Source organism: Drosophila simulans, chromosome 2L, assembly GCF_016746395.2.
Source record: "Drosophila simulans strain w501 chromosome 2L, Prin_Dsim_3.1, whole genome shotgun sequence".
NCBI lineage: Eukaryota > Metazoa > Arthropoda > Insecta > Diptera > Drosophilidae > Drosophila > Drosophila simulans.
In genome coordinates this window covers 5,657,015-5,669,538 of record NC_052520.2, presented here as the reverse complement: position 1 = coordinate 5,669,538, position 12,524 = coordinate 5,657,015, and positions in this window count along the sequence as shown.

Here is a 12,524-nt window from a genome sequence, read left to right as displayed (position 1 = left end):
ATAACACTCCAACCAAGAGACAGCATTAATAGTAATCTGAAAACTATATCCCAAATGATTTATTTCAAAAATTAAACCGAAGTTGCAATCAAAGAAATTGCGGATTTTCAATTATCTGTTGACACTTCTTGCTGCCGAAACAAAAGTTAATTTGATTACAACTTGAAATTTCATATTCGTTGCGCCTGCACTTTCCAATTTTACTTTATCCAAGTTTTATGCATTTCACTTGCAGCCTACCTCGGTCACGCCCCCATGTTTTGTTTACAACAACTTTGCGTCATGCCACCAGGTCGGTGGAAAACTTTTCCCCCTTGCCACTCGTCCTCATCGTCTTCGTCGTCCTGGTTCTCGTCCTTGTCGCCGCCGCAGCTTTTCCGTCTGTCTTGACTGCACTTTGCGGGCAGACAGGGCGGATGAATAATTAAATCTTCACACAGAGAGAGAGAGCGGAAAAGTTTTAAGAGAGAAAGAGAACTCACATATCCTTGAGCTGCACTTTGTTTACGATGCAGAATATCCTCAACTTTGTACTTTTTATCTTAATGTTTTTCCTCACCCTTGGGCTTTCTGGCAGCTGAATATTCTTTTTCCATTATTCCATCATTTGCATTTCTCATTAGTCCTCATCATCTGTCGCAGCAAGTTAAACGGGTCGCGGTTGTCATGTTGAAAATATTCAAAAATTTCCTTTTCATTTTTTTTTTAGGATACGAATGCCAATTGCAAACGGACATCAAACGAACACGGTCAAGTTGGTAAGCTGCCTGTATTTGCTTAGCCAATTAGAAAGTTTCTACCACAGTCAGCGGCAACTTGTTCAATATAGAATATTTAAAGATTGGATTTAATATCAAAACATCGTCTCTTGCTTGCCAGCGGCATAATTCCGAGCAAACATGAGCATTTCCAGTATTGAATCCTGAACAAAGACATTTAAATTGCAGCCGACAACTAATTGTTTGGCATACTTTCGTACTGTACGGAATTGTCTTCTTTGTATGCGTGGCAAGTAGCTTTGAAAATTTACACAACAAAATATACTTAAGAGATAAACGATTTGAGAAGTGGGGGCGGCATCATGCAAATAAAGCAGAAAGTACCCCTAACAAGATTTTCCGGACAAAGCTAAGGAGGCAACGTGGAAAAGTGGAAAAGCTGTCTACGTGTTTGGCGTCAAAAGGACGCCCGCGTGTGGAAGGGCGAAAGCAAAAGGAGGAAAAATATTAAGTCCGAATGCGTCGCCTTTCCTTAATATTAACTTTTCCCGCTCAGTTTCTTGCCTTTTCTCTTGCAAAACTTTTCCACCGAACTTCAACTCAGCCCCAAAAAAAAAAAAAAAACAGCAACGGTGGAGATAACAAAGGCGACTGGTAAGAGTAAAAATTTCTGTTTATTTTGCCAGTCATGCATAAAATAATAAATTATTAGTTATGAACTGTAACAAACCAACCAAAATTATTATGTAGCGATGGATGTCGAATCATTTTTGGGTCCATGTACGCATTTCAATAGCGAACACAATTTATACCTGGAAAATTCAGTTGAACTGAAAACGAGAAATAATTTGGGTTGATTACATTTGCCATTTTGGTGTCAAAATATGATAATTGTTTTAGATCGCTAATAGAAATTGCGTTTATGTGTTTGCTCGATTTGCTGCAACAAATTCAACAGTTTATTGGAATTTTTGACATATCAAATATTTTACAATTGTATGCACTATTGTGTATATACGATTTGTATCACTAATTTTATACAACATTCAAAGGTATATATATTTTTTTTAGCTCTAATTTCTTTGCCATCCATTTGACAATTAAATCGTTTTCCGATTCTACGAAAACACGGTGGGCGTCCATTGCAGCTGGTGGTTCCTATTGAAAAGTGGGCAATTCAGCCTCCTTGGGCATTCTTTTCTATGCCGCAAACGTGGCCACAAGGAAACCAAACGCTTATCTCCAGAGCGTCTTCCGTTTTCCGCAATGGGAAACCGAGAGGAAAATGGAATGAAAAATGACGCCAAGTGAAACTAAGACTCGGCCCAACTAATGGTATTATAAAACGTAAAGGCAGGCAGCCAAAGCAAAGAGCATGGCGCACAATTTGATTAAGTGCCAAAAAGTAGACTGCGACTGTTGTGTTTGCACTCGCCTCCTGCCTTCAGCCGCAAATTAACCCAAAATATCACTTTACTTTTGGCCACAGCGTTAACGAATTCAATTTGATTGGGTCGAGGCCCGAAACTTGGCTAGTTAAAAACAATCGATTGAGGTAACATTGTTTGGGAAAAAGATATTAATTTGGGAGTATCTTGTTGGGAAGCGGAGATCTTATAACTTAAATCTTAAACTTAAAATCTATATTCTATACTAAGGACAAAATGACTGCGTTTAATAACTTTTCAATGGTTCTTACCAATTTCAGTTCCTGGCCAAAATGCCCCCGCATGTGCAGTACTTCTCTGCATTAAAGCGCTGAGGGGGCACTTTGCTTCGATATGAGTTAAACTAAGTGTCACTCACTTGTAAGCCATCGTTAGTGGGGTTGCACAACCTGGGGAAATTTAATGAAATTCTTTTTCGTTACACACTCTTTGCTTGCATGCCGCTTTGTCATCATCTAGGCCATAAATCAACCGCTCACAAGCCATTAGCCTAGCTGCCGTTTGAACGCCTAAATAGCTGCCGCAATTTATTTCCGTTGCGTTGTGTGAGGGTTAAAAAAATAGAGGTATCTCGGTGATTTTGAATTCCTGTGCTCGCTGCACTGCATCCCATTGGAGTCAAGTTCTTTTTAATAACATCTCTCTAAGGATGCAAGCATAAATTTGGCCAGGATGTGTCCAAAGAAATTCCAGCTGGCTTTCGGCTGTAATAATTTTGGCTAAGCTATTAGGCATTTTCGTTGCTCCTTGGCCCCAACTCCCTTTTGGCCATTTATGATTAACACTGAGCAAACATGCAAAGCTTCTTGTAACGGCCGTTTTTCATTAGGACAACACCCCCCCTCCCACCGCCCAGACCAAAACTATCAGCTGGAAGGAAGTCCTGTCGGAGGCTCCACTACAGGCTTTCCCGGTCTGCCTGTCTAACGAGCATTTGTCATTCCTGCTCCTGACAAGCCGACCCATGCACATTGGCAAATAGTTGGCCTATTCCATTTTTTTTCTGCCGCCTCGTTATGGCCGCAGTTGTAGGTGTGAAATTATAAATTGCAGAGAATTTATGAGCCTATATCCAAATGTTAACGCTAGCGCAGGTGGAGCGCTCAGTCTTTAAATTCTTTCAGTTTTCTCTGACAGCAAAGTATATCTACCTAAATATTTTGATATATTTTGCAATGTATATTTAATGAATGTTATGTTTTTTAAGAGTGTGTCTGCATTCCGAAAGAAATAACCCTATGCTGTCATAATCACCAGTTAGCGAATGCAACACGTCCCACAGATTTGCATAGTCTCGCATAAATTGCTTTAAATTACAATTTTTATGCTGCTTCTGTCGTTTACGGCATTGTTAATTCCAAGTCAGCTTGTCGTCTGCTAATTGTGAAAATTATGAGCCAGTTGGCTTAAGGACGTGGTCGAAATGGGGAGAAACGGACCTGCAGAAATGGGAACCCCGCGATGTTGGCAACGCTTTGGCATTTGCTTTGATGTGCGCCGTGGGGAATCCCCCAAGGTGCTGAAAACAGAAGCTATGAAAAATGCGCAGAAATAGTAGCAAATTTATAAACATGACGGAATGTAAGCAACAGAAAAGGCTAAATTTAAAACAAATAAGCAGACTGCGATATAACAAGAAGTTATTAAATGTTTGAATTCAAGGAGAGTAACATTTTACATGTGCATTTGATTCTAAAAGCTATCAAATATCTTTTTTTTCAGAAGATTAAAGTAAAGTCAGTTAATGTCAGACCAACCACATAAATAGCCACTTATATCCGCTTATATTAATAACTAATGGGTGGGCACACATTGGCACAGCGCCAATAATTAAGTAATCAAATTGGCATTTACCGGCGAAAAACGATTAAATTGAGTGTATTATGTGGGACGGAAATAGTAAATACCGAATACATAATATTTAAATGTTAATTACTGCATGGTAATGCTACCCCTTAATTATTTCGATAGTTCTCGAAATTATTTTCAAATGCATTCGTCTATCACTGAGCCAATCCAAAGCAATTAGAAAAGGATCCTATTCGCCAGGACATCAGGGACAGTGGGAGTGGAGAGCCTGGGGATGTCCGTTGAGCTGGCATAATTGACCAGGAGCCTTTACTTCGGGTTCAGCTTCCGGAAAACACGTTCCCCCGGGCACTCAGGAGCCCCTAATTAATTAATGTTCATTAGCAACTGTAATTTCTCGGTCTGAGTTACGGTCTGGATACTCTGCACAAATCAAAATGCGTGCGGCTTGTCTGATTGCCCGAGAAGTGGAAGTGCGGGGAAAAACTTTTCCCATAGAGTTCTTCTTTCCAAACTCATTTCAGGTCGGACAAGGGCTCAGGAGTATCTAACTGAAATCAGACGCTGATAATAATGGTTAATTACGTGTTTAATTATGCATGAGATCTCTCACGCCGTCTTGTCGGACTCAGTTGGCTGAGCGGAAGTAGGCGCTCAAAGTCTCGTTAATAAATTATGTAAATTGTAGGCGCAAAAGTCGCTCTTTGACTCTGGAAAATGGAAATTTATACGGGGAAGGCGGAATAAAATCAAGGAAAATCATGGGTGGGCTGGGTCCAAAAGTGTCTTAAGCCGAAACGGAAGTAAACAAATTAATGAGATGAAATGTCATATTTTAATTAAATTATAAGCAAATTATCGTGGCTAATATTACAGCAGTTTTATGTTGCAAAAATAGGTGGATTAGGTTCACAATTCATTGCATTGTTTAATAATGTTTAATAATGTCTCCATTTGAGCAATTTGCATTCGTGATAATGAGTACGACTTCGGCTTTTGGCGATTTCCTAAACGGCTCTTTCAACTTTCGCCAGTTCACTACTTTGCAATGCAGTTTTAAACTTTCGAAATATTGCTAACCACCTCTTGACCTTCATGGCTCGACGTCAACCAACTTTCGAAAGTTTTGAGGGGAACTTTCGCTTGAAGGAAGTTTGAACTCATCGCCATTCGCCATTCCTTACCCCATTCGATGCATGACCTCCAGGACAGAATTAAGTGAAGGACTATGGAGATGTGAGAGAATGGAGTAAATAATTAGGTGCATAAAAAACAAATCCAAATAATAATCAAAACTTCACTGGAGGCAAATTTTTCTATTTAATTTTAATTAGAAAACTTTTCAGCTTAAATTCAACTTGTAAGAGACATTTACTTGCGATTTTTGGTTCCGGGCTACACAGAAATTAAAATAAAACAAAAGTTTTGCTCGGCGAAACTGAATAAAGATTTTGAGGGCACAGCGCAAAGGAAAGTGAAAGAGAATGGCAATCTAATGCAGGACGATTTTTCACAAAAAAAAAATGCATAGATTGTAAAAGTATACAAATAGAAAGTTGCAAAAGAGAAAGTACGGATAAGTTTCGAATTGGAAGTTTAAAGATTAAGCATAAAAGCCAAAAGAAAGCTGATTTAAGCCCTGAAATTAAAGCTGCCAATGGTTGCTGCATTTTATTTTTCGCTTAAATTCTATTTTGCATAGTCATTCGAAATCCTTTTATTATATTAAGGGTAGGAAGTGAGTTATTGTAGACACCAAGACACCTTTTTATTGCATTTTTTTTATCTCTGGTGATGTTTCTGCTTTTGTTATATTTTTGCGACTTAGCTCTTTGCTTGATGAGGGTTTTATGAGCTCGACTGAGCAGATTCTCTGAACGTTTATTTTTTAAAAATATATATAGCCATATCGAGGATTCCGGGGCTTAAACAAAATAATTACAAAAGAATATCTAGCTTATCTTATCACACCTGGCGTCAGTCTGGGAAAACGTACGAAAATCAAGTTTTCTTTCCATTTCTATTCCACAAAAACTATATGCCAGTTAAGCTTGATTCAATTTAACTTGACAAAAGCCAACACACAATCTGTTGTGATTGCGCATAGAAAAATATGCGGGTGCGGAAGGAATGGGAAAATGTGGAATATTCATTTGGCAGATGGACAGGTCCATGGAGTCCAGAGCTCCGGAGCACCAGAGCAGGGGCTCACTTCCACCCGCCTGGCCTTAATCACAGTCACGAGTCGAGCTTCGCCCAGTTTGGCAGAGACAATCATTTGTTATTTGATTTGCACATCAGCCGGATGTGGACGCGGATACCCAAGCCAGGAGGATGGCAGGCAGTCCGGCAGTCAGTCAGCCAGCTAGTCAGCCAGGATGTCAGGGCATCGGGCAGCCAGGGGCCCGCAGCAGCGGACCAGTCGGAGATCCTCGGCACAAACATTGCAATTTCCCGGCGCCACTCGATGGCCGGACATCGTTGATTGTTGCTGCTGTCCATTTTCGGCGACTCCAATTTAAAGGCCGTGTCGCCTGGCCCGCAGATACACACTCAGATGCAGATACCCGTGGCGTTGACGGAATGGATTGCATCCAGTCGGCTGGAGAGGCACCAGATGGCATCGATGCATCGACGAGGTGCTGATGAGCCGCAGCTAGAGTCAACTGAAGTCACATTTGTACTGCACTTGTCATCCATACAGCCGATTGGGTTCCTCAACGGAAACTCAGTTTCAGCCTGAATCTTTTAGATGGTGTTTTTAATCGATTTAATTTTCTCTAATTTTCTTATTGTCTGCGAATTGCGTGAGTTATTTTAAAATGACATAAACCACCTAGAAGAGGAGCTCGTCAAGCTAAATGCCCCGGAGCTCCGTGGCATCCTAACCCTTTCCGTGCTGCACTTGTCCATATCGTTGACATGTGTTGCGTTCTCTCTAATTTAATTAAAATCAACTTGGGGCAGCTCTAGCAGTCGACTGCAACGTCCCGCCTGCCCCAAGCCCATGGCCAATTTGTTACGCTTTTAATTTGTTAATTTATTTGCTGGCTGCATGGAGGGCTCGAGAGATAGGCAACAGAGTGTATCCTTCGCCCGCCGCCCTCAGCCTCTCCTGCCCGCCGGATTTTATTTGCTGGAAACATTTTTCCCAACGCCCAGCGTTTTGTGGCCCTCCCCCCTGCTCCGACTGCAACAAGTGCATCAAGCCGCCGTCGACCTGCCACACATGGATGCACATCCACACCCACACACCTACACACTCGCATCCGCATCCGCAGCAACACTCACACACATAGACGGCTAGTACAAACACACAGATTCGCACACTCGGATTTGCAGGCGCTTATCCCGTGGTTGATTTTGTTTGTTTTAACTGCTTTCACTTTCCTCTTTACCTTAGTGTGTGGTGCCAGCAATGGAAAATGAAAAATGGCAAAACGCTGTTTATTTGCTCAGCTAACAGCAGCCAGCCCACACACACACACGCAGTTTTACGGGCGTGTAGGAGTTTTAAATTTTCCACTTTTCCATTGGCTGCTCGTAGGCATCGTCGTAATAAAGTTGCATCACACTTTTATGCCGACACACAGTGTGCTTTATAAATTTTATATATTTCTTGATATATTAACTTTTAGGCCCAAGGACGGGGCTTGTCAGGGGCGCCCTAATCGGATTTCCAGGCAGCCAGATACAAATCAGGTAAAAGCGCAGCTCATGAAGTGAGATCTGTTTTTGGTAAAAAATGCTGGGCATTATCAGCTATCACATCGACTTAAATATAAGTATTTTAATTAATTCTGTATCTGATCAGCTAAAAAATATGCGATTTTAAGTTATTTATGTTTTTAGGCATCTCTATGTTACTAATATATCAAGGACTTTTGTTGCAGCAATAAATAACAAACTCTGAAAAATTAACATAAATAAATTATATAATTGTATTATGTATTAAAGTTCATTCAGCATTCGTTGCTGCCTTGCTGATGTTACCCGTTGTTTTCCAAATTAAATTATTTGCTGCATATGCCAAGATATTCGACGCCATGTGGCATGCAACATAATTTTTTATTTAGCCCGCCACTTTCCCAGCGGGAAACAAGCAATCTTTACTCCTCGCTTAACAGAACGCCGATGTCCTGGCTGTTTGATGCGGCTTTAAGATGGAAAATCTGGATGCCAGGATAGCTTGTCAATGCATCTTCCAGTCGAAGATACTGACTTTGCTGAATTCAGATGATGAGAAAGGATGAGTCGTCTTAAAGATGTGCGGATACGGAAGCTTTAAGCATTTTTAAGATATTTTATGTACGTGTAACTTGTATTCATTGACGTGGAAATGATACTGAGAAGAGCTCATATAAGCAAACTGCGTACAACGAAATAGTAAAGGATTGTTGTTGGACAATTTCAGCAAATGTTATTTACCTTGAAAAGCCATCAGCATAAAGTCGATTTAACCAAATACAGGAGCAAGCCTCTCGAATGCCGACTTCATCTCAATAAAAATTCAGGAATTGACTTGTTTGCCCAGCCATGAAAAAAAAAACATAAGCAAATCCGACCAATACAAATGATTAATGTTTGCTGTGTCAGCCGAAAAATATATGCTGCCTGTCTGCGCTTTTCCAGATAGATGGCTTTTCCATGGCCGACGGCATGGCCCCATAGACTCCACATAGATCAATTGCTGTACACATCTGCTAGCTGCTAGTGCAAACAACGAGCAACTAAAAGTTGGCTAACTTATGCTGATTATAGGCCACATTGGCCGCAAGTTATTATCAAATGTCTCCCCAGAGTGATATATATCAAGGAATACGCATTCGGTTATCGCCCCTTTTCCATATTATTGGACGGTCGATTCTGTTGGGCGTGCCAGCGTTTAACCCACTAATCGAGTTTTCTGCGTGGAAAATCGTTTTGTGCCCTGTGGCCAAAAGCCTTTGGTTGGCCAAATGTTTTTGGCCTACTCGTATGTGTGTGAGCCGCCTTTTGCCAAGGGCCATGGATATCGGGGCGTGCGTAAAAACAAGTGCGGTTAAATGACCTTGTTAATCATGTTCCTGTTTGCCTGTGAGCGTGATTTATGCTTATTTATATTTTATGAACTAAACAAAAGACAGGGAACGAGTGGCTGGAACATTTGTTTGGATTGGGTCCAGCGGGCGGAATAAAATATACAAGTTCTACCCGTGTTTTGGACCAAGAAAGGATTCCGTAGTACAAGTAGGTATGATTAAAAGGATTTTCGCAGTTAAAAAGCACACGTAGAGAATAGTATGTGAAAAAGTTCTCTTTTAATATTAATGTTTATTTAAATAACATTTCGGGTTCACAAGCTTCACTTGTTTGTTTTCCATTTTTAGATACTATCAATTTTTTGTGCAAACCCAAATGAAAATATCGTATTAATTGATAAGTGAGTCAAAAAAAGAGCTACATAAAAAGGTATTTCCAAAATAAATAAGGTAATTTTGCGGAATATACATTTTTGGCCAGAAACACCTTTACTAATTTATCTCTATCGAACTTATGGCCAATGATTGGAATTGACCAACTGAGCGGGGGAGAACTTAATCAGCTCGTCACTTTCACCGGCTGAGAGAGTCGCTGCACTTAATAAACGCAATTAATCCAATTAAAATGTCATGTCCCATTAACGCGAATTAAACTGCGCGCAAATGCTCGCCAATTAAATAAATGCACTTAAACCAATGAGACGCATACACACGCAAGTTGGGTGGTTGGGTGGTTATAGCCATTCATATCGATGGCTCAAAGCCGCTTGACAGTTGAAAGATGAAAGAGGGTTGCGGACTCAAAGGGATGGTGACGGGCGGGAGGTGGGGCAATCAGCCAACGAGCTTGCAAATTTACACGCCGCGATAAACATCAATGAACAATTAAATGCAAGTGCATTTGTGGCCTTGTCAAGTCGCATTTACCAACCAGCCCGCGCTCATTTCCCCATCTTGACTTTATTAACATAATCGACTGTGTCAACGCGTTCGGTCAATTTCTCCTCTGGTAGCAACTAATTAAATATGGTAAAATGAAATAAATATATTTCCGATTGGAGTGGTGGATATGGTGGTGGGGGGGAATTCCTCTCGTGTGCTACTGGTGTTACACAAACAGTTTTCCATTTTTCATTTTTCATGTTTATTTATCATCATGGAATTACCAACAGAGCCGCAAAGCATGCAGCGTTCAATTAATATGCGTAAATTACACGTTGTTTGGGCTCGATACATTTATTGTTTGCGGCACGTGGCAACAGTTGGTGGTGGTGGCATGGATGGTCCGGGTGGCACTTGCAGTATGACTTCATTTTACCAGAGCTGCGAGCGGTGAATATAACAACTTTGCTTGTTGAACATAATCTGTCCGCCATTTTGCGTATTCTTAAACCAATTAATTAGGGCTGCATTATATTCAAAATAATTAATTATGACATCAAATATATTTATAGCTTATGTGTATTCTAGTAACGCAGCAGGGTTGTTATCTAAATAAATCACTTTAGTTGTTAGATAAGCTCAAAATAAGAAATAGATTTTTAAACGCAACTTTGCGGTTTACTATTGGGTATTCTTTTCATTTGAATGTCTATTGTATTCAGTTGAGTGTTATATTATAAATGCACGCTGTTTATTTCAATTCAAAGCTGAAAAATGTCCTAATTGAATTAAATTTGCTAGAACAAACTATTTGCACACGCATCCCTCCAGCAAACAGTATCAAAAATCACAATCACACGCATGTAGACGCTCACAGATATAAGTCAAATACAAATATTTGAAAATCGTGTTCATCATCCTGTTGACAGAGTCGTTTATAAAATAAATTTACTAAGCAACATGTTTTCATTGCATTTAAATTGTTTATGTCAACTTCAAGGGGAAAGGAGGAGGAGTCCTGATCCTTAAGGCAAACATGTGCATAAATATATGTGCTCATTGTTTTAGCAGCGTACACAAAGGATAAACTATGGAATATGATTAGTTATTAATAGCGTTTGCTTAAACTTGGCTACTTGGTAATGGGGGAAACAAAATCATTGTTTGATGGAGTAACATTGTTTTTTTTAACTCTAGATACAACAGATATCCATATTTATGAGCAGTTGAATGTCAGTTTATTGTAATTTCTGGGCTGTCAGGACGACACCTTGACGAGCTAACACTGCATATTTTTGGTGTTTCGGGGTATTGGTTGTGCCAGGCAACGACGACGGCGAAACTAACTAAAATTTATGTTATTTATTTTGTAATTTATGCTACTATACGCCATTCGATCGACTTCGAATGCCTTTGTTTTCTGTCAATCAACTTGACAGGTGCTTTAATCATTTTTCCCTCACTTATGTCATGTGGGCTTGTATTGATTGCAGTTCGACACTTAAAAGCCTTTCAAAGACTTTTCCGTGATTATCTAAACACTTTCACGCACATCATACTCCATTGTTTTAGGTAAAACTCAGAATATCCTCCTAAGTTTAAAAACAATAAAATAACTAATATTCAAAGGAAACTATTATTTAAGGACCTCTACAAGTCGATGTATTTTGCGATGTAGAAAATCATTACTATATGGCTTTTATTAGATATGATTTTCCTGCTTAGTAAATGCAATCTGTAGGCACATAAGTAGGGCATTCTTTAATGGCAGTGCTTTGAATATTTGGAGAAATCACTGGGATGCCCCAGGTGGTAGTCATTTCGAAGGAAGTGGGCTCCAAGTTTTACATATGCACTTCTTTTGTTCAATCTCTGGCCCGGATTTGGCAAATTGTTTGCTGGAGAAACAAAGGACACAGGAGGCGGCGGGCAGGACGAGGTTGAGAAGGCTGCTTATCCTTGCCCGGCAATCCAACTTCTTTCGTGTCGGAGCAATTTATGCTGCCTGCCCGACTCCTCGGGGGCAATTGTCTGACTGCTCCTCGCCTGGCTAGAACCTCCTCCTCCTCCTCCTCCGCTGGTCTTCTTGGCAGGCAATCTGCTGCTCGTTGTTTGCAGTTTAAAGGTTGAGAGTAGTTCAAATTGTTTGCCAGGTATTTGCACTCCAGCACTTTTCCCAGCTATTTGATCTGTGATTGAGCTGAATGAGCAAATAAACTTGTGGCCCGACTCCATTGAGCATGCAGAGACATGGAAAGGTTAATGCGCCCAAATGGATTTGTGGCGAAACTTAAAATACAATATTTTAACGGGCTCTTAGCTGGGATAAGTTTATAAATCATTTAGCTGCACTTTGACTTATTCGAATGTGCAAAGCTGAAGGAAATGGGGAATTTTTCAGATGGTAAAAATACTTTTGCTGATGGTTGTTCTTAAATTAATTGGTTTTGCCATTTTATTGGTCGCGTCTTAATTTGATTGACCTATCCTGTTTCGCAACTCGCTTAATTTATTGTCTTTCGGGAATGGCCACAGCACTTTATCATTTATCAAAAATTATGCGACAAAATATCTGTGCCACGTCAACGTTTCAATAGGCGGCCAATAAAATTTATGGCCAGTGCAGTGGCCCCGATCGACCTGCA